At 50.4% G+C, this 19,853-nt stretch overlaps 1 protein-coding gene across 8 annotated transcripts in view; it reads right to left on the bottom strand.

Moving 5' to 3' along the window:
• The window catches only part of HPCAL1 (hippocalcin like 1), a 117,180-nt gene extending 103,100 nt beyond the window's left edge, over positions 1 to 14,080 (bottom strand). For 3 of the 8 annotated variants that reach the window (XM_086323536.1, XM_086323540.1, XM_086323530.1), the window contains exon 1: positions 13,810 to 14,080. The gene's annotated coding sequence lies outside the window, so the exon portion shown is untranslated. Of the gene's footprint in view, positions 1 to 2,908; positions 2,972 to 13,591; positions 13,731 to 13,809 lie in introns of those variants that run through there. The other 5 variants (XM_086323534.1, XM_086323531.1, XM_086323533.1 and 2 more) reach the window with 4 other exon arrangements.
• Positions 14,081 to 19,853: the final 5,773 nt, after the last annotated feature.

The raw sequence follows: 19,853 nt of genomic DNA, 5'->3' as shown, positions 1-19,853 counted from the left end.
AATTTCTCTGATGGCTGGCTTCGCCTTCATAACTTTCCACTGCTGACTCAATATCCTGGACTCAGACAGATTAAACCCCTGAAAAATGATGGGAATAACAGCCTAAGAAGCCTTTTGGAGGGACACCACTGAAAGTCAGGCATGGCCCTAAGAAGTACTGAGACGGCCCTGCTCACCAGACCATAAATAAAGACAGTCAATCCAATGTGAGCCCAAGGTCAAGTCAAGTCAACCCAACATCAACCCAAGTCCAAGGCTGAAGCAGCAAAGGCATGGGGCAGGGGGAAGGACTATCCCTGGGAGTCCTTCAATTCACAGCTGAAGACCAGCAGTTCCACTCTGGGGGAGTCAGGAAGGAAGAGCCAGGATGGGGTACCAAAAGTGTTATTTTCAAAAACAGGAGCTGAAAAACATCAGCCTGAGAGACAAATAGTAAAGGAGATTATTCCTGGAAGAAGGCCACTGCATGAGCACTCGGTGATGAGAACAGAGAAGGAAAAGCAGGGGCAGGTAGGTCCGAGGACATCAAACCACCTCACTAAAACCTTGTTAAAACACCCAGCATCAACACAGCAGGACGCTCGAAGCCTCCGTCCAGGTCAAGACACAAAGTGAATGCCCAGATTCAAGCAGCACCTGCTGATTATATACAAACTCTACCCCTGCCATGTTGAAATGGTGAATTCCTTGGGAGACTTGGAACGATTTTTTTTTTTTTTTTTGGAACGATTTTTTATATCCAAGTTAATAGAGTTACTCAGTATTGAATTTAGATGAGATTAACAAATTCTAATAATGTAGTATGATAAATTTCCATTAATTCAAATCATCACAAGTATGGAATTTATGGGTTCCAGCTAGTCTGACTATAAAAAGAAACTTTGCTAAGTAAATTAAGAGGATAAACAAGATTATCAGAGGAATGCCTTCTTGAGGCTCCTTTTTAAAACCTTTTTTTTTTTTCCCCAATTGCAAAACAAATATAGGCCCATGGGTGAAAATTTAGAATGTACAGCAACACACACACACACAAAAGAGAAACTCATGATCCCACGGAGCTTCCCAGGTGGCTCAGTGGTAAAGAACCTGCCTGCCAATGCAGAGGACATGGGTTCGATCCCTGGGTTGGGAAGAGCCCCTGGAGGAGGAAGTGGCCTCCAGTATTCTTGCCTGGGAAGTCCAATGGACAGAAGAACCTGGCAGGCTACAGTCCATGGGTCACAAAGAGCTGGACATGACTGAGGGACTGGGCACACACGCACACACAATCCTGCCAGACTCGACTGCTGTTAACAGTTCAGCCTATTTCCTTCCCTTCTATTTTCTCTGATCTTTTTTTCCCTCCTAAACATAATGGGAATGAAGTTGTCTGCACAGTTCTACATCTTGCTTTCCAGCCCCGTATTTAGACGACACATTTAAATTGCTTGTTTTCAACCCCTTTAGCAAACACCTACTAGCTTACTATCAGAAATGTGTTCATTTCAAAGAATTCTCTGTAACTCATTAAAAAGACCAATTTGAGGTGAAAGCCAGTCAGGAATTTACATCAGTACATACACTCTCATCTGAAAATAATACAGTCACTTGTCTTGTACAATACTCCCTACTTCTGACTTCTCTCTGGTTTACAGTTAGTCAAAACATGATGCTCAGTTCACCAGTTTCTTAGATCATGAGTGGCATGACCTCCCAGGAAAAAATAGAAGTGCCCTATTACACCCAGGAGGGCAACATCTACATCCTCTAACTGGCTTTTCTTGCCAGCATGTCCTCTTAGAGGAATTGTAAACAGTTTCCAAGAAAGGCGCAGATCTAGAGCCTAAGATCTCAGCTCAATTACCAACCTTCTTCCGTGCTCCCACAGCAAATACCCCGCTAAAATCAGGCTCCTCCTTGGTACCGGGAGTCCTTGTCTTCTTAATCTCAGTTTCCTTAAGACATGGCACCATCCCGGGCACAGGAAGTTATAAAAAGGCCTTGAATGGATGGATGGATGAAATACAGAGAAGTCCTCTCCCTAACCCCAGTACATTCTGCCCGACCCCTTCCTTCTAGTTTGCGCTCCACAAATGGGTTCTTCAGTATTCTCAGTCTCTCTGAATGGTAATACCAGCTCCTCACATAGCAATTGCATCTGTTTCCTAAGAGGTTTGTATTTGTTTGTTTGTTTGGAGGGGCTGACTCTTCCTTGTAGTGTGTGGGCCTCTCTAGTCGGGCGTATGTCCTGAGACATGTGGGATCTTAGTTCCCTGATCAGAGATCGAACAATATCCCCTGCAGTGGAAGTGCAGAGTCTTAACCACTTGACCGTCAGGGAAGTCCCTCATGTTTACATTTTTAAGCATTTTTCCTGGTTTGTAGAGTGGGCAGAGAATTTAGAGGCTATCTAGCCCCAAGCTGCTTTGACAAATGAGGAAACTGAGATCTGGAGAGGAAAAACCGCTCACACCAAGTGAAAGCCAGACAATAACAGGATGGCGGGGGGATGGGGTTCTCTCCACCAGCCCACGAAGCTGCAACGCCTTTCAGACCACTGTCCTGCAGTTCCCATGAACGTGTAAAACACTCGCCACCAGCGACCGCACAGAAAGCAGCATTAGTGCACTGAACCGTCCAATCACACATTCAGGCCTGCCCAGCAGGCCCCTTAGCCAAGGTGCTAAGTTTTAAATAATTCAATTCACCCACCACCCTACAGTTGAGAGAAGAGGATGGTTCAGCCACACATCTGGACATCCACTGTGTCCCAGGCTCAGTGCGAGGAATGGGGGCACCACAGAGAAGAAACCCACAGGTCCCAGCCTGCAAAAAGGCCCACTGCCCTGAGAGAGGCAGACAGCTGGGTACTCAATCTGCGAGGTTAGGCTCTGGAGACGCTCATCAGCAAAGGACCTGGAGAACATACCTGGAAGCCTGAGCGGACTGTCCTCCCAGGAGGGGCAAGGGTGACACTGGCTCCCCACTGGGCCTAAAAGAATGAGAGGTGAATCCGCCAGGGCCCTCCAGCTAGACAGACAAGCATACATCTTATATCTTGTGCACGCACACACATACATTAGCTCCACTTATCAGAGAGGGATACATTCCAAGACCCCCAGTGGATGCCTAAAACTGCAGTCAGTACTGAACCTTATATATGCTATTTTTTTTTCCTATACAAATACCCCTATGATAAAGCTTAATTTATAAATTAGGCACAGTAAGAGATAAACAACAATAACTCATAATAAAATAGAACAATTGTAACAATTCACTGGAATAAAAGTTATGTAATACGATCTCTCTTTCTCTGTCAAAATATTGTCTTATACTGTACTCATCCTTCCTGTGATGTCATGAGATGATAAAATGCCTCCACGAGATAAAGTGACTGAAGGACACAGGCATTGAGATGTTACGTTAAGCTTCTACTGACCTGATGCTGTGTCAGGAGGAGGGCCATCTGCTTTGGGTGGTCCTGGATCACTGAGCCAGGGGGACAGGGTGGGACAGTGTGAGATTTCATTATGCCACTTAGAATACCACGAAATGCAAAACTGGGGAATTGTGCCTTTCTAGAATTTTCCATTTAACATTTCTGGGCCACGGTTGAGCATGGGTAGTTGAAACCGTGGAAAGTGAAACCCCAGATGAGGGGAGACTACTCTCTAAACATGTATAGATTGGTTCATTATAGAAATTGGCTTACACGGTTTGAAGCCAAGAAGTCCTAGACTCTGCCATGCACAAGCCGGAGAATCAAGAAAGTCAGCAGTTCAAGTTCAAAGGCCCAAGAACCAGGAACACTGAGGTCCAAGGACAGGAGAAGACAGACATGCTAGCTCAAGAGAAGAGCCAATTCCTCCTTCCTCCATCTTTCTGTTCTACTCAAGCCCTCAGTGGATTAGCTGACACCTCCCCACATTGCTGAGGACCATCTTCCTTACTCCATCTACTGAATGAAATGCTAATTTCTTTCAGAGACACCCTCACAGACATACCCATACATAATGTTTTACCAGCTACCTGGGCATCTCTTAGCCTTGTCACATAAAATTTAAAAATAAAATTTAGTCTGACACATAAAATTAATCATCACAGATGAGATCTTTCTAAGCATCATCCCGATTAGTTATTCTCTGAGGCCATTTTCAGAGTAACATTCCATCATCCACCCATTCGGGGGCTCTGTGCCTACCATCCTGTCGTAACTCTCTTCATTAACCCCCTAATAGGAGGGGGCATCCCCCAAAGAACAGCAAATATAGCAGAAACGGGCTAGGAGCTGCAGCAGCCAAATGCTGGGAAGCAATGCTGAGACTGAGTAATGATGATGCTTATAGTGATGCTAGTAATCACGATGGTGATGGTGATGATGAGGATAAGGATGATGTGGTTGAACTAGAGAGCCGGCAACTGGCCCAGGACAACACACGGGGGAAGGAGCTATGAGTGGGGGGAACACAGTGAGACCTTGACCCTGCTTGAGTGTCCCGGGTCCAGAGAACCTGGAATCCTTTACCTGTGCTACACCTTCCCCTCCCCTACTCACACCAACCATGCTGAAACAATTCCCAAATGCCTAAGTTTTCACTTTACAGCTAGCTCTGAGAACTATCAGCCAGGCCATATTGTTTTTAGGTCAGGTAATAGCGAATCCCCTAGAACATATGCTCATAAAAAGCCGCAATCCTTTATCCTGTCTTTAGAGAGAAAGAAGAGGAAAACGCAATCCCCAGAGAATAAGAAAGCCTACGTTTGGCCAGCAAGAGAGCGGGGGCCTCAGCATCTGTCCCAGGCCTGCCTGTGCCTTTACTTACCGGGAGGAAGAAAGACCCCCCAAATGAGCCGGAGCAGCCACTACGCCCCCCACCCCTGGACGCTGTGCCAGGCTGCCCAGGCTGCGTCACCAGTGGTGGCACTAGCCCCGGTCACTGAAGGATCTTTAATAAAGCCTGGCTCCTGCCGCCGCCCCACGCTCTGGGGAGGGCGGGGAGGGACAGAGAGGGCGAGCCTACCACCAGTCCTGTCCCCCCTCCCCTCAGGGGACACCACCCCCCGCCCCCCAACGACTCAGCCACACCGGTAAATACAGAAAATTGCACGACGTTGTCACAATCATCTTGAAACCCAGGCGATTGATTCGGAGAGGTTCTCAATTCTCTAGAAACCCAGGCAATTGATTCGGAGAGGTTCTCACTTCCCTCCAAAAGTAGATTACAGAAGCAGAGAGGACAGAGAGGATGGGAGTGACAGGGAAGGGTGGGGAGCTGCCATCAATTCTGTTTTCTGGAAAAGTCCTGTTAAAGCACAGGAAGGAAGCTGAGACCTGAGCATTTTGCTGATGGAGGGAAAATGGCGCTTGTGATCCATACCTGCGGCTGCTCGGAACCTCAGTCCTGCCCACATTGCCAGCGGTCCCCTTTAGCCCATCGGCACCCACTTGTCCAAACTAATAAATGCTTTCCAAGCGCCCCAGGGGGAAAAGAATTGGGAGGGCAGGTGTGTCTCTTAATGGTTGCGGAAGAACCCGCAGCCCTCCAAGTTCAGGGTCACCGTGGCTGCATCAGGGACCCTGAGAGACTCTACAGAAGATGCAAGCTGGGACAATCCAATGTGGCAGCTCCCCAAACGCCAAATAATGATACCCCTCCCACCCCGCGCACCCAGCTCCCTTCCACACACATTCACAGGCTCTCACATCACGTGCCTGGTGACCTCAGTCTGGGTCAAAATGTGCCTAATGAAACCAAATTTGGAAAGAAATCCTCAGTGCCAAGGAAGAACTACAGCCTCCTCCATTTCTGCAGACAGGTGACCAGCCCAACGGGTCTTCTATATCCAGGCTTCATGAGATTGTCTGATGGGGGGCCTAGAACCCCTTCTTGTTCCTGAGTAAGTTCAGGCTCAGAAAGCCTCACTTGGCCAATAAACCACAGAGTAGACATGGACCAGAACCCCCATCCCTGGTCTTTCCACCTGACCCCACCCCTGGTCTTTCCCCTGGTATATTGCTGCAACAACCCCGATCTCTTAGGAAGAAACAAGACACCGCCACTGTCCACTGTGAAAGCTCTCTGAATCAGTGGGGGAGCAAGACCTCTTGTGACCTGGGTGTCTACACACCAGGCCCACGTGGACCCATACACACTGGGTACACAATTTCTGTGTCTCGGGCTGCACACTTGTAAAATGAAGTTTCCTTCTTCCGCTCCTTTCCTCAGAGAACAAAAATGATGCAAGAAGAAACTTCTGAAACCCACAAGGCATGAAAACGCAAGTATCCCTCCCTTCCCCAGGGCCTCCCTCCATCTACAGACCAAGAGGTCTCTCTGCATGTCTCGCACTTACACTGAGTCACTCCTACATGGTCAGCTGTGAGCCAGGTAGGAAGGAGTTTACATTGCTTGAGAGGCAATGGCAGGAAAAACTGCAGGGCAGCCCCTAACTAGCAAATATGCATGGAAAACAAAGTAATTCTTGGTTCCTCTATTTTCTGATTTGGGCATTCTCCCTCCACGTTTTCATTTCAAAAAATGAGTTTGATCCCACTTGCCTCACACGTACCTGCGGAAGTAATCCAGTGCAGCAGGGCCTCACAGCACAATGACACACACTGTATTTTTTAAAAAAATAGTTACTTATTATTGGCTGCACTGGGTCTTCATTGCTGTGCACAGTGTGGGAGGCTGGCCTTTCTGTAGTTGTGGAGAGTGGAGGCTACTCTAGTGCCGGTGCACAGGCTTCTCACTGCAATGGCTTCTCTTCCAGCACGGTGCAGGCTCTAGGGCACACGGGCTTCAGCAGTTGCAGCACACTGGCTCAGTACTTGTGGCTGGTGGCCTTAGTGGCCCGGTGCAGGGGTGATCTTCCCAGACCAGGGATCAAACCAGCGTCCTCTGCATTGGAGGGCAGATTCGTAACCACTGGACAACCAGGGAAGGCCACCCTGTACTTTAAATTCCAATACCTTGCTGGATACTCAGGAGTTCACACAAGAAACTTAAGGGAGGCAACTTCATTCAGGCCAGTCAACATGCTCTGGGCCTTCCAGGTGCCCGGTGCTGTGCCAGGTGGTAGACAAGGGGCCAATGAGACCTGAGGCTCCTTCCAAGAGCTTGCCAACCCCCAGGGAGAGAGCACTGGCTCCTTCAGAAGCCAATTCTAATTGGAAGACTCCAAGAAGGCCTCCAGGAAGAGGCCCTCAAGCCAAATCTACAAAGCAGGGAAGAAAAGGCAAATCAAGAGACAGAAAGCCAGAGGGTGATTGCCCGGGGCCAGGGGTGGGAACAGGGAGTGACAGCTTATGGGCATGAGGGAGCCTTCCAGGTAAGGGAAACATTCTAAAACTGGGTTGTGTTGTACAACTCTGTAAGTTTACTTAAAAGTATCAAATAATACACAATTTTTGGCTGTGCAGTGAGGCTTGTGGGTTCTTTAGTTCCCCAACCAGGGAGCAAATCCTTGCCCTTGGCAGTGAAAGCATGGAGTCCTAACCACTGGACCACCGGGGAAGTCCCATCAAACAATACACTTTAAATGGGTACACTTACCCCAATGTTCATCGCAGCACTGTTTAAAATAGCCAGGACATGGAAGCAACCTAGATGTCCATCAGCAGATGAATGGATAAGAAAGCTATGGTACATGTACACAATGGAGTATTACTCAGCCATTAAAAAGAATACATTTGAATCAGTTCTAATGAGGTGGATGAAACTGGAGCCTATTATACAGAGTGAAGTAAACCAGAAAGAAAAACACCAATACAGTATACTAACGCATATATATGGAATTTAGAAAGATGGTAACAATAACCCTGTGAACGAGACAGCAAAAGAGACAGTGATGTATAGAACAGTCTTATGGACTCTGTGGGAGAGGGAGAGGGTGGGAAGATTTGGGAGAATGGCATTGAAACATGTAAAATATCATGTATGAAACAAGTTGCCAGTCCAGGTTCGATGCATGATACTGGATGCTTGGGGCTAGTGCACTGGGACGACCCAGAGGGATGGTATGGGGAGGGAGGAGGGAGGAGGGTTCAGGATGGGGAACACATGTATACCTGTGGCGGATTCATTTTGATATTTGGCAAAACTAATACAATTATGTAAAGTTTAAAAATAAAATTAAATTAAAAAAAATAAATGGGTACACTTTACGGTATGTAAATTATACCTCAATAAAGTTGTTAATTTAAAAAGTCTTTAAAGACTGAAGTAGGAATTTAGTGGATCAAGTCTGGGTGGGAGGAGAAGGAAGACACCGTGTCCACTGGCCTGCCTCACCCTCGAAGTCCCACTTCCAGCCTCCCCGGGTCCCCAGCTGCCTCCAGAAACATGTCATCCTACAGCTCAAACAGTGCTTCTCCCCAGGCCTGGGGCCAAGGCAGGAGCTGCTCTCCAGGCACCTGTCAACTCCACCAGCTCATTGGATGGTCTCCCCACCCCACAACTGCAACCAAGCTCCCCGGACAGGGATGAAGCCCAGGCCCAGCTTTCAGAGTCAGGCTTGGAGCAAGGCTACAGAAGGTGTTTAGCAGTGGGCTTCTCTGGTGGCTCAATCTGTAAAGCGTCTGCCTACAATGCAGGAGACCCGAGTTCAATCCCTGGGTCAGGAAGAACCCCTGGAGAAGGAAATGGCAACCCACACCAATACTCTTGCCTGAAAAATTCCATGGATGGAGGAGCCTGGTGGGCTACAGTCCATGGGATTGCAAAGAGTCGGACACGATTGAGTGACTTCACTTTCACTTTTCACTGAAGAAGAGAATGAACCTGGGGGGTGGTTGGGGTGGAAAGGGAGATGAAGAAATCGAAAAACTGACCTGAGGACAGCATGCCTGCAGCAAAGGAATACAAGCTGAGCTCCAGCCTGAGGGATGAGGCTTGGCTGGGTGTTGGGAAGTAGAGGCATGAGGGTGGGGAGAGGGGTGGGGCAACAGGGGGCTGACCCATTAGATGGGTGGAGAAAGAAGGGAGAAGGGGCCAGAAACTCAGGGTGGGGTGGGATGTGTGGAGGGACTCTAGGCTCTGCTGTGATGTGTGGTAGCACGGAACACTTCAAACCAGTCCATCCTAAAGGAAACCAACCCTGAATATTCACTGGAAGGACTGATGCTGAAGCTCCAATATTTTGGCCACCTGATGTGAAGAGCTGACTCATTGGTTAAGACTCTGATGCTGGGAAAGATCGAAGGCGGGAGGAGAAGGGGACAACAGAGGACGAGATGGTTGGATGGCAACAAGTTCATGAACTTGGGCAAACTCCTGGAGATGGTGAGGGACAGGGAGGCCTGGTGTGGTGCAGTCCCTGGGGTTGCAAAGAGTCGGACACGACTTGGCGACTGAACAACAATGAAGTGTGAAGCACACAACAGCACTGGGTCAGAGCGTGGAGAGCTCACCGAGGTGACAGCAGGTGCCCGACCAAGGGGACACCTCCCTCGCTGAAGGGGACACACAGCAAGGGAAGACCAGCTAGGATCACAGGGTATTCCAGCAATCGGGGAAGACCTCCCTGAGCGGAACGACACATCCCCCAAAACTTTCTTCCTGTGTCCAGGATCATGGCGGCTTTATCCAAGGAGTAAGAGTTGAACGATCCTGAGTGTTTCTTAGCCAAGGGTCAGAAACCTGTCACTAGCTCCTCAAAGAAGACTTCTCATCTAATGAGACAGGCCCACCCCAGTCTCCTGGCTTCCTGTCAACTTGGGTTGTACCTGAAACTAGAAAAAGAAACAAATACCCAGGAAACACAGCAGCTGGATTAGCAAGTGGGGGTGGGGGTGAGGGGTGCACTGGGTTTATGAAGGAATATAAGTACCTGACAAGTGAAAGTCGCTCAGTCGTGTCCCACTACAGTGGGAAAAAAATAAAAGAATACTGGAGTGGGTAGCCTAATCTTTCTCCAGGGAATCTTCCCGACCTAGGAATCGAACCAGGGCCTCCTGCATTGCAGGCAGATTCTTTACCAGCTGAGCTACCAGGGAAGCCCCTCTGAAGGAAAATGAAAAGGTAAAAAGAAAGCATCCTGGCTACCCCAGTGCAGCAGGGGAGGGAGCCTGAGGCCTTTCAGAAAGTGTCTTTACTTAGTCACGTGTCACGAACACCAAGATGTGAAGCTTTGCCTCTGAAATTCAATTTGACTTGAAATGACACAGCCAAGGTGAGGCTCTCTGAAAGGATTCACTGTGCTTTTCAGATGATTTTTAAAAAAATTCTTTAGACTTGCACCTTGCTCAGTGCCTAATACACGTTCCACCTGTCAAACTGTATGGATTACCTGAAGTTACATGAAATCCACACTAGTAGATTCCAACGCATTTTTTTCCCTTCTTTTTGGTGGAAAGTGATTTGAAAGAGTTTTTTCCCATGTGGCAAGAGGCACCAAAAAACCCTAAGTCTGCTCTGCTGTCTCCATACACGATTACCCTCCATCATCCTGATTGGAAACTGAGCCCAAAGGGAAGAGGATAAGACCCACACGAGATGCACAGATCTGCAGCCTTGCGGGTGGGCATGAAAACATATAAGGAACCCGAAGAGACTACAGGAGAATGGTGAGTCCCAGAGTAGAGTGTGATTAAGCCTCCAAGGGCTCTCTTTCCCCAGCACAATGACATCAGGGGCTGACAAACTAGCAAAACACACATAATCCCCCGTCAAGTCTAAGCTGGCAACTCATAAACTGGAAGCATCAACCTGCAACAAACAAGCACAGTTTAGGTCTTGCTGGAACACTAAATTCTCATACAAACCCAATCCTCAACCTAGATAAAATGTCAGCTGCAGACAGGCTTACTCTCCAGTGCCAAATAAACTCTGGGGCTCCTCATTAATTTAGTATCCTGGATTATCAGACCATGGCACTTCACCACTTTCAAAGGGGCAAGGCAAGGTCTTATCGTAAGTTTGGGGGAAGGTCTGTTGGAGGAAGGGGAAGACGCACTACTCGGACGCACAGATACTCACCATGGTATTTCATGTTAATGTTGAAATTATGTGTGCGGAGCCCTGAGGGCAGGAATTGCAAGCCCTGGATGACAGCCCTACCTCTGCACCAGATGAAACTCCACAGAAGCTCCAGGTAGAAAGGGGGCTTGGTGAGCACAAGGCCAGGGCTAGGGAGTGTGGGCCAACGAGACCCCACTCCTTGACCTTCTGTTCTTCTAATTCTGCACAGCCCTGCGGCCAGAAAGGGACTTTAGAAGAAATCCTAAAGGAATTTGTTCAAGCTTTTTGTCTTGGAGTCTTTCTCGAGAGGGGCTTGTTGAAAATGAGTGGGTCATTGGCTAGTGTTGGGGCAAATCTCTGTTCTCCTGTGCACCTGACTCCCAAAGCAAGGTCTCCCAAATTATTGTCACACATTGACGTATGCGTCCCAGCTTACAAAAATCAGAACACAAGTGGAGCAGGCAAGGCGAGAGCATGGCACCACATCCCACGGCAAGCCAGAGGCAGAGTCCCTGGCCCTTTCTTCCAACACATTATCCAGTAAAACCTCAAGAGCTCAGTAATTACAGGCACTTTCAAAAGTGAAACAGAAAAAGATCTAAGTCCATGACACTGGTTTCCTTAAGACAAAGAGCTGGTTTTAACTCAGCGGGAGGGGGAAATCCCAGCTTTTGGTCTGTCTTCAGAGCAGACAAAGTCAGACTGATTTTTTTTTTTTAATATTATTGTTGAAATCTGATTATGAGGATGAGAATAGGATTCAGATCAAGAGCCCTCTTCTCCTCTAGGATATAAAATCTTTTTATGGAAACACGAAAAGCAGGTTGCATTCTTAGTGTGCTCCTAACACGAACTGAGGATGACAAATTAGCTTATTATTCAGTTCCCCTGGCCTGCAATCACTGTGGATATCTCAGGGCTTGGGTCCCAGCGGAAGGCAGACCAAAGGAACTGAGCCAGAGGTTTCTGCTCCTGTGTCATAGAAGCCTGCGGAAGCTTCCTTGAGAACACCAGCCGAGAGCACTGAACACTTGGAAAGGCACCCGGACCCAAGCGCAGCCCCTGCCCACTCCATGCCAGCGTTTCATTTTGAGAACCACATGTACCATGAGGTCAGCTGCTCCTTTGCTGAAAGTTGTTTTTTGGTTTTGTGTTTCTTTTTTTTACCCCCGTCTGAGAAGGGTCCTGAAAGGAAGAAACCAGAGATGAAGGGGAGGAATCCCAGGCTATGGCAGAAGGCAGGCGGCAGAGCAGCCCTGGCCAGCTCGCCCTGCTGGATCTGAGCAAGCGCTCTGGTGTGGCTGGCCGGACTCCGCCTGAAAGCGAATGCTGGTTAGAGCTGCGTGCACAGTCACTGCAGTTCAACGAGCAGCAGGTTTGACACTAAACATTAAAAATTAAGGCGTGGGACTTGGAGAAAAGAGTCCCACGCAGACCCTCAGCTTCCTGCACAAGGCTGATCAGAGGGAAAAGGGATATTGGGGGGGTGGGGGGTGAGCGGGGTGCAGAACGTAGAGCGTTCGATGCCAGCGCCCAAGGCAGGACTCGCCATCCTGACAATCATGCTCCTCTAGGGGGTAATGGATGTTGGCGGGGAGGAAAAGGGGGCAGCCTTCCCGTGACCAGGCCTGGTCAGGGATGCCCCGGGAGCCCGAGATGCGTCTCTGCGGGGAGTGCCACTTTCTCACCGCTGGGCTCCCAGATGGCAGATCCGCAGGCCCCCAGGGAGTAGGCACTTGTTGAACAAAAGGGCTCCTGACTCCCGCAGCCTCTGCTTTCGGCCAGGAGAGGGACCCCCGCTCGGGCGCGCCAGGCTTAGCGGCTGGAGAAGGGCGGGCGCCCGGCGCTGCGCGCTCCTGCACCTTCCAGGCGGCGGCGGCCAGGAGCCGCGGCGGGGAGACGGCGCCGCCGGCCGCCTAAACTTTCTCGGGTCTCCGAGCTTCGTGGTTAAGTTAGGGCGGCAGGAGAAGCACATGACACATGGGGCGGGGGATGGGGTGGGGGGTGGAACAGGAGCGTCTCCCACGATAAAGGGGGAAAGAAAGGATTTTTTTAAAGTGAGACGCTAATCCAGTTAACATAACACCTACTGTGTGCCCGGCACTCGGCCGAACGAGAGCGAGCTTCGATGTTTCTCATTTTATCCATCACGACAGACCCCGAGGAAGGGGGGAACTGTCTCCATTTGATAAGAAAACCGCGATCCGGGATGGTGGCGTATCGGGCACAGGTGGCGCGGGCGCTAGTCCCTGCGATGCCCAGGCTCCTAACTCCGCCGCAGGGCTCTGCCCGCCGCCCCTCCGCCTGGGAAGGGGCGAGCAGATGGCCGCTGCGCCGGCCCCCTCCCCTGGCCAGAGCGCACAGGCGACTCAAGTGGGCGGCGCGGACTTGTCCCCGGGTGGGGGTCGCCCGGCTGTCCCCAAAGCCCGGGCTAGCCACCCTCCACCCCCGGCCTCGGATCCCTGCTCTGTCTATAGCTCCGCACTGCGCCGGCCGGCCGGGACCCGCGCGGCTCTGCGCTCGGGTCTGGTCCGCCCACGCCCACCTTGCCCATCCGCACCCCGACACGCACAGCCGCTCACACACGATAAACACTCCGCGCACTGGTCCCCACCAGCAACTGCGCCCCGACACGATTCCACAAACGCAACCTCAGAATGTGCCGATTCCAGCTGCACACACGGATGCCCCACGAGGACACGCCATTCCAGGGACACACCGCCGTACTCAGTCAACCACAACTCCACAGCGCAGAGAAACACAATCACCCCGGCACACGCGCACACGCGCACACACACGCACACACACACGCAGAGAGCCCGACCGCAGCACACGCCCCGCTCCACCCGCAGCCCAACCCCTTTCCTACCTGCTCCGTCGCAGGACGCGATCTGCCGAGCTCCCCGAGCCCAAGTTCCGCGCCGCCGGCGCTGGGGGCGGGCACGGGCCGCTGCGAGGGACTGGCGCGCCGAGGCCGGGGAAGGGGTGCCTATGAGCGCGGGCCTCCGTGCGCCCGCAGCCGCCGCGCTGGCCCTGCGCTCATCGCCTCGCGGAAAGACAAAAGGAAGCCGGCAGAGAGGGAGGGAGCGAGGTGGAGGCGCCCGCGCGTCCGCAGAGCCGCCAGTTCGCCGCCTGCAGTCGCCACGGCCCGCCCGCCAGCCCCGGGAAGGAAGGGGACGCGAAGGCGGGGCCCGGAGGCGGGGGCCGGAGGCGGGGCACGAGCTCAAGTTTCCTGCGGACCCGCCCCCGCTCGACCACGCCCTCCATTTAGCCCCGCCCACCAACCCACGGCGATTCCGCCCCCGGCTCTAACCCCTCCCCCTTCTGGCCCTGCAGCGCCCCGCCTCCGCCCTCTCCACGCCGGCCCCTTGCTGCCTTGACCGGGTCGCAGCCCTGCGAGGATCTCGAGGCAGGGGGCGGAACCAAGCTCCAGCTCCGCCTTCCTAACCTTTGGCCCCTGGCCTGAGAGTGTGGGAGAGGCCTGTGGGGCGGTGCCCGGGAGAGGACCGCCCCGCGTCCTCCCGGGTTCTCTGCCAGGAAGTGTGGCCCCGGTGGCCCAGGACGGGGAAGAAGCCTTTCAAGTCGCCCCAGGCCGCCGGCTAGGCCCCTTCTGGTACCACCCCCCTGCCCGTCCCGAAAGCAGATGGCACCAGCCTTCCCGCGCCTGGTTCAGGGAAGGAGCCCGGGGCCTGGCGGAGGGAGGCCTGGGTTCCAGTTCTGGTCGCCTTTGCTGACTCTAGGCCGTTTGGACAGGTCCATGGACTCCTTCGGGCTTCCCTGGTGGCTCAGCTGGTAAAAGAATCCGCCTGCAATGCGGGAGACCTGGATTCGATCCCTGGGTTGGGAAGATCCCCTGGAGAAGGGAAAGACCGTTACCCACTCCAATATTCTTGGACTTCCCTTGTGGCTCAGCTGGTAATACACCTGCAATGCGGGAGACCTGGATTCGATCGCTGGATTGGGAAGATCCCCTGGAGAAGGGAATGGCAACCCACTCCAGTATTCTGGTCTGGAGAATTCCATGGACTATACAGCCCATGGGGTCACAAAGGGTTGGACACGACTGAACGACTTTCACTTATTTCACTTAGTATAACATCCTGAGGTTCATCCACATTGGAGCATGTGACATGATTTCCATCCATATTAAAGCTGAATACTATTCCATTATATGTAGAAGGGCTTCCTTGATAGCTCAGTTGGTAAGGAATCCGCCTGCAATGTGGGAGACCTGGGTTTGATCCCTGGGTCAGAAAGATCCCCTGGAGAAGGGAAAGGCTACCCACTCCAGTATTCTTGGGCTTCTCTTGTGGCTCAGCTGGTAAAGAATCTGCCTGCAATGTGGGAGACCTGGGTTTGACCCCTGGGTCAGAAAGATCCCCTGGAGAAGGGAAAGGCTACCCACTCCAGTATTCTTGGGCTTCCCTTGTGGCTCAGCTGGTAAAGAATCTGCCTGCAATGTGGAAAACCTGGGTTTGATCCCTGGGTGGGGAAGATCCCCTGGAGAAGGGAACAGCTACCCACTCCAGTATTCTGGCCTGGAGAATTCTATGGACTGTACAATCCATGGGGTCACAAAGAGTTGGACACGACTGAGCGACTTTCACTGACTTGGACTCCTTCAGCCTCGGTTTCCTCACCTGTAAAATGGACAGGAGTAGGCTTCTTCCGGCCCCTCCCTCCCTGACATTCTGTGGATCTTCGGTCTCTGTTGAAGAAGGGGCTTGGTTGCCATCTCATCCTCTGGACTAAGAGCCCCTAGGTCTCAGGGGGAGGTGGACCCGTGTTTCCTGCAGACTTTCCTGCCTGCCATGTGGTGAGCAGCTAGCAGGCAAAAATGGGGGTCTGTGCCTCCCAAGGCCCCTTGCCAGTGGCTTCAGAAAATCTGGGTTCTAGAAGAGCAGATGTGCACACACCCCCACCTCTACCATCACCGCCTACCCCAAACATCCCCGAAGAAAGGTAACCACAGAAACAGCCATAAATGTGGAGCTGGGCCTTAGTGTTAGGCTGAGACAAACTGTCTTCCTAGCGTCTCCAGGGGAAAACTCAAATCTCCATCAAATCCTCCTCCACAAAAGCACGGTGAGTGGAACCCCCACCACGCAGGAGGCTGCAGAGAGAAAGGGTGATGGGTGGTTTTGGGGGGAATTGGGGGGCCAGCAGGCAAGGTGGTCTGAGCCCAGACCCCTCTTTCTATAGGCAAATGACAAAACTGTACCCAGAGGGAGTAAGTCTCTTAGGCGGCCCTGAGTGAAGCCTTAAATGCTGCAGGAGGGCTCTCCCTGGTGGTGCAGTGGACAGGATCCGCCTGCCAGAGCAGGGGACGTGGATTTGACCTCTGGCTCTGGAGGATTCGACATGCCACCAAGCAACTGAGCCTGGGAGCCACAACTACTGAGCCCACATGCCACACTTACTGACCCCTGCCTGCCTAGAGCCTCTACTCTGCAACTAGAGAAGCCACGCAATGAGAATCCCATGCGCTACTAGGAAGAATAACCCCAACTACTCTTCCTAGAGAAAGCCCACATACAGCAATAAAGACCCAGTGCAACCAAAATAAATAAATAAATGTTAAAATGCTGTAATGACAGCAGGAACAGTACCGGCTGTCATGACATCATCGGAGCCAGCTGTAGTACCCAGGGTCTCCATCTTTCCTTCTCAGCAAAGACCAAACTCTTTACAGGCCTCTTGCCTAGCTTCCGTAGCTTAGACTGTCTCTTGGCTTGTAGGTGGCTGTCTTCTCCCTGTATCTTCACATCACCTTCCCTCTGCGTGTCTGTCTCTGGGCCAGGTTTCCCCTTTTATCAGTCAGTCAGTTCAGTTCAGTCGCTCAGTCGTGTCCAACTCTTTGCGACCCCATGAATCGCAGCACGCCAGGCCTCCCTGTCCATCACCAACTCCCGGAGTTCACTCAGACTCACGTCCATCGAGTCAGTGACGCCATCCAGCCATCTCATCCTCTGTCGTCCCCTTCTCCTCCTGCCCCCAATCCCTCCCAGCATCAGAGTCTTTTCCAATGAGTCAACTCTTCGCATGAGGTGGCCAAAGTACTGGAGTTTCAGCTTTAGCATCATTCCTTCCAAAGAAATCCCAGGGCTGATCTCCTTCAGAATGGACTGGTTGGATTTCCTTGCAGTCCAAGGGACTCTCAAGAGTCTTCTCCAACACCACAGTTCAAAAGCATCAATTCTTCAGCGCTCAGCTTTCTTAATAGTCCAACTCTCACATCCATACATGACCACTGGAAAAACCATAGCCTTGACTAGACGGACCTTTGTTGGCAAAGTAATGTCTTTGCTTTTGAATATGCTGTCTAGGTTGGTCATAACTTTCCTTCCAAGGAGTAAGCGTCTTTTTCATTTCATGGCTACAAAAACCATCTGCAGTGATTTTGGAGCCCAAAAAAATAAAGTCTGACACTGTTCCCACTGTTTCCCCATCTATTTCCCATGAAGTGATGGGACTGTATGCCATGATCTTCGTTTTCTGAATGTTGAGCTTTAAGCCAACTTTTTCACTCTCCTCTTTCACCTTCATCAAGAGGCTTTTTAGTTCCTGAGATCAGTCCTGGGTGTTTTTTGGAAGGACTGATGCTAAAGCTGAAACTCCAGTACTTTGGCCACCTCATGCGAAGAGTTGACTTGTTGGAAAAGACTCTGATGCTGGGAGGGATTGAGGGCAGGAGGAGAAGGGGATGACAGATGATGAGATGACTGGATAGCATCACCGACTCGATGGACATGAGTTTAAGTGAACTCCAGGAGTTGGTGACGGACAGGGAGGCCTGGCGTGCTGCAATTCATGGGGTCGCAAAGAGTCGGACACGACTGAGTGACTGAACTGAATCAACTACAAAGACCCTATTTCCAAATAAGGTCACAACTCCAGGTTCCAGGGGGTGAGGATATCAACATATTTATGGGGGAACTATTGGATCCATAGCAAGTGTCATATAATTTGTCTTCCATTCGATGGCTGTGAAAACTTCAAGTCAGGAATGATTCTGATTATTCTTAATGATATTTGACTTACTTTTGTGCTTTTTTAAAATTGAGGTATAGTTGATTTGGCTTTCTTGGTGTCTCAGACAGAAAAGAATCTGCCTGCAATGCAGGAGACCAGGGTTCAATCCCTGGGTCGGGAAGATCCCCTGGAGAAGGGAATTGCTACCCACTCCAGTATTATTGCCTGGAGAATTCCATGGACAGAGGAGCCTGGCAGGCTACAGTCCATGAGGTCACAAAGAGTTGGACGTAATAGAGTAACTAACACTCTCACGTCGGCAGGTAGTTGATTTACAATGCTGTGTTAGTTTCAGGTGTACAGAGAATTCCCCAGCAGTCCAGTGGTTAGGATTTCACTGCCGAGAGCACAAGTATAAGTGTGTGTGTATTCTTTTTCAGATTCTTTTCCTTTATATGTTATCACAAAATACTTGCCTTTTTGTCACTATTTCTAAGATCTCCTTGGAAATGAAGATTCCCATTCACCTTCTGCAGAAGACAGATATTAAATATTTTCATCTATTCTATTTTGTATGTACAAAATTTGTTTTTAGAGTCTGTCTTCTTTTTTATTTATTTTATTGAAGTATAGTTGATTTACAGTGTTTCAGATATACAGCAAAGTGACTCGGTTATATATATATGTGTATGTATATTGTGCCCAGTGACTCAGTCATGTCCAACTCTTTGTGACCCTATGGACTGTACCCCATGAGTCTCCTCTGTCCATGGGATTTTTCCAGGCAAGAATACTGGAGCAGGTTGCCATTTCCTCCTCCAGGGGATCATCCTGACCCAGGGATCAAACCCAGGTCTCCCGCATTGCAGGCAGATTCTTTCCCATCTGAGCCACCAGGGAAGCCCAAGAATACTGAAGCTGGTTGCCATTTCCTCCTCCAGGGGACCTTCCTGACCCAGGGATTGAAACTGCGTCTCTTGTGTCTCCTGCATTGGCAGGCGGATTCTTTACCACCGGGAAGCCCTTATGTGTATATACATACATATACATATATGTGTGTGTGTGTATATATATATATATATATATATATATAATCCTTTTTCAGATTCTTTTCCTTTATAGGTTTTTACAAAGTATAGTTCCCTGTGCTGTATAGTAGGTCCTTGCTGGTTATCTGTTTTATATGTAGTAATGCGCATCTGCTAATTTCAAACTCCTAACTTATGTCTCCCCACCCACTTTGCCTTTTGGTATTCATAAATTTGTTTCCTGTGTCTGGGGTATGATGCTGTTTCTGAAGCACTCTTACATCTGCTATCTCTAACATTCTTGAGATTCTTTCCCCTGTTTATAGATGAGGACACCTCTGCTTGGAGAAATGAGGTCTCCAACATTGCATATACAATCAGTGATAGCCAGGTTTAAAGCCAATTCAAAATGTTACTGTGCTGGGCCCACACAGGCATTGTAGGAAAAAAAAAAAAAAAAACTTCTTAAATTAACTATTTGTAGTACTTTGCTGAACTTGAGTGCGTGTCTTTCTAGGGAGGTTGTTTCAAATAAATGAAGTTCTAGCTCACAAACCCCTGCTCCTGAATGTTTGAGAAAGCGGAGGCCAGCGTATTTCCAGGTCCTCTTTTGATTCATTTGTAATTATGATGTAGCTACCAGGAACAGAGTGGGCAAGGTGGCTCCTCTGGCTGCCCGCCCTTCTCCTGACCCCAGAAGCTCAAAGCAGAGGAAACAGGTGGAGCACTTGCTGGCAGCACCAGCAGGAAGGATCAATGGATTCTGCCTCTGGTTAGCAGTGATCAGAGGTCCGGAAATGAATCCTTAACCACCTAGCTTATCCCTGAGGTCCACTGGTGTTCGTGACAGCCCCTGAGGTGGATGCTGCGACCTTTGGAGTCACCCAAGGAATGTGACTCGGGGACACGTTGT

The sequence above is a fragment of the Bos grunniens genome, chromosome 11, assembly GCF_055505025.1.
Source record: "Bos grunniens cultivar Pamir isolate PY7600 chromosome 11, Bosgru_T2T1.0, whole genome shotgun sequence".
NCBI lineage: Eukaryota > Metazoa > Chordata > Mammalia > Artiodactyla > Bovidae > Bos > Bos grunniens.
The sequence above is the reverse complement of the archived record's forward strand: the minus strand, read 5'-3'. Positions and strand labels throughout refer to the sequence as shown.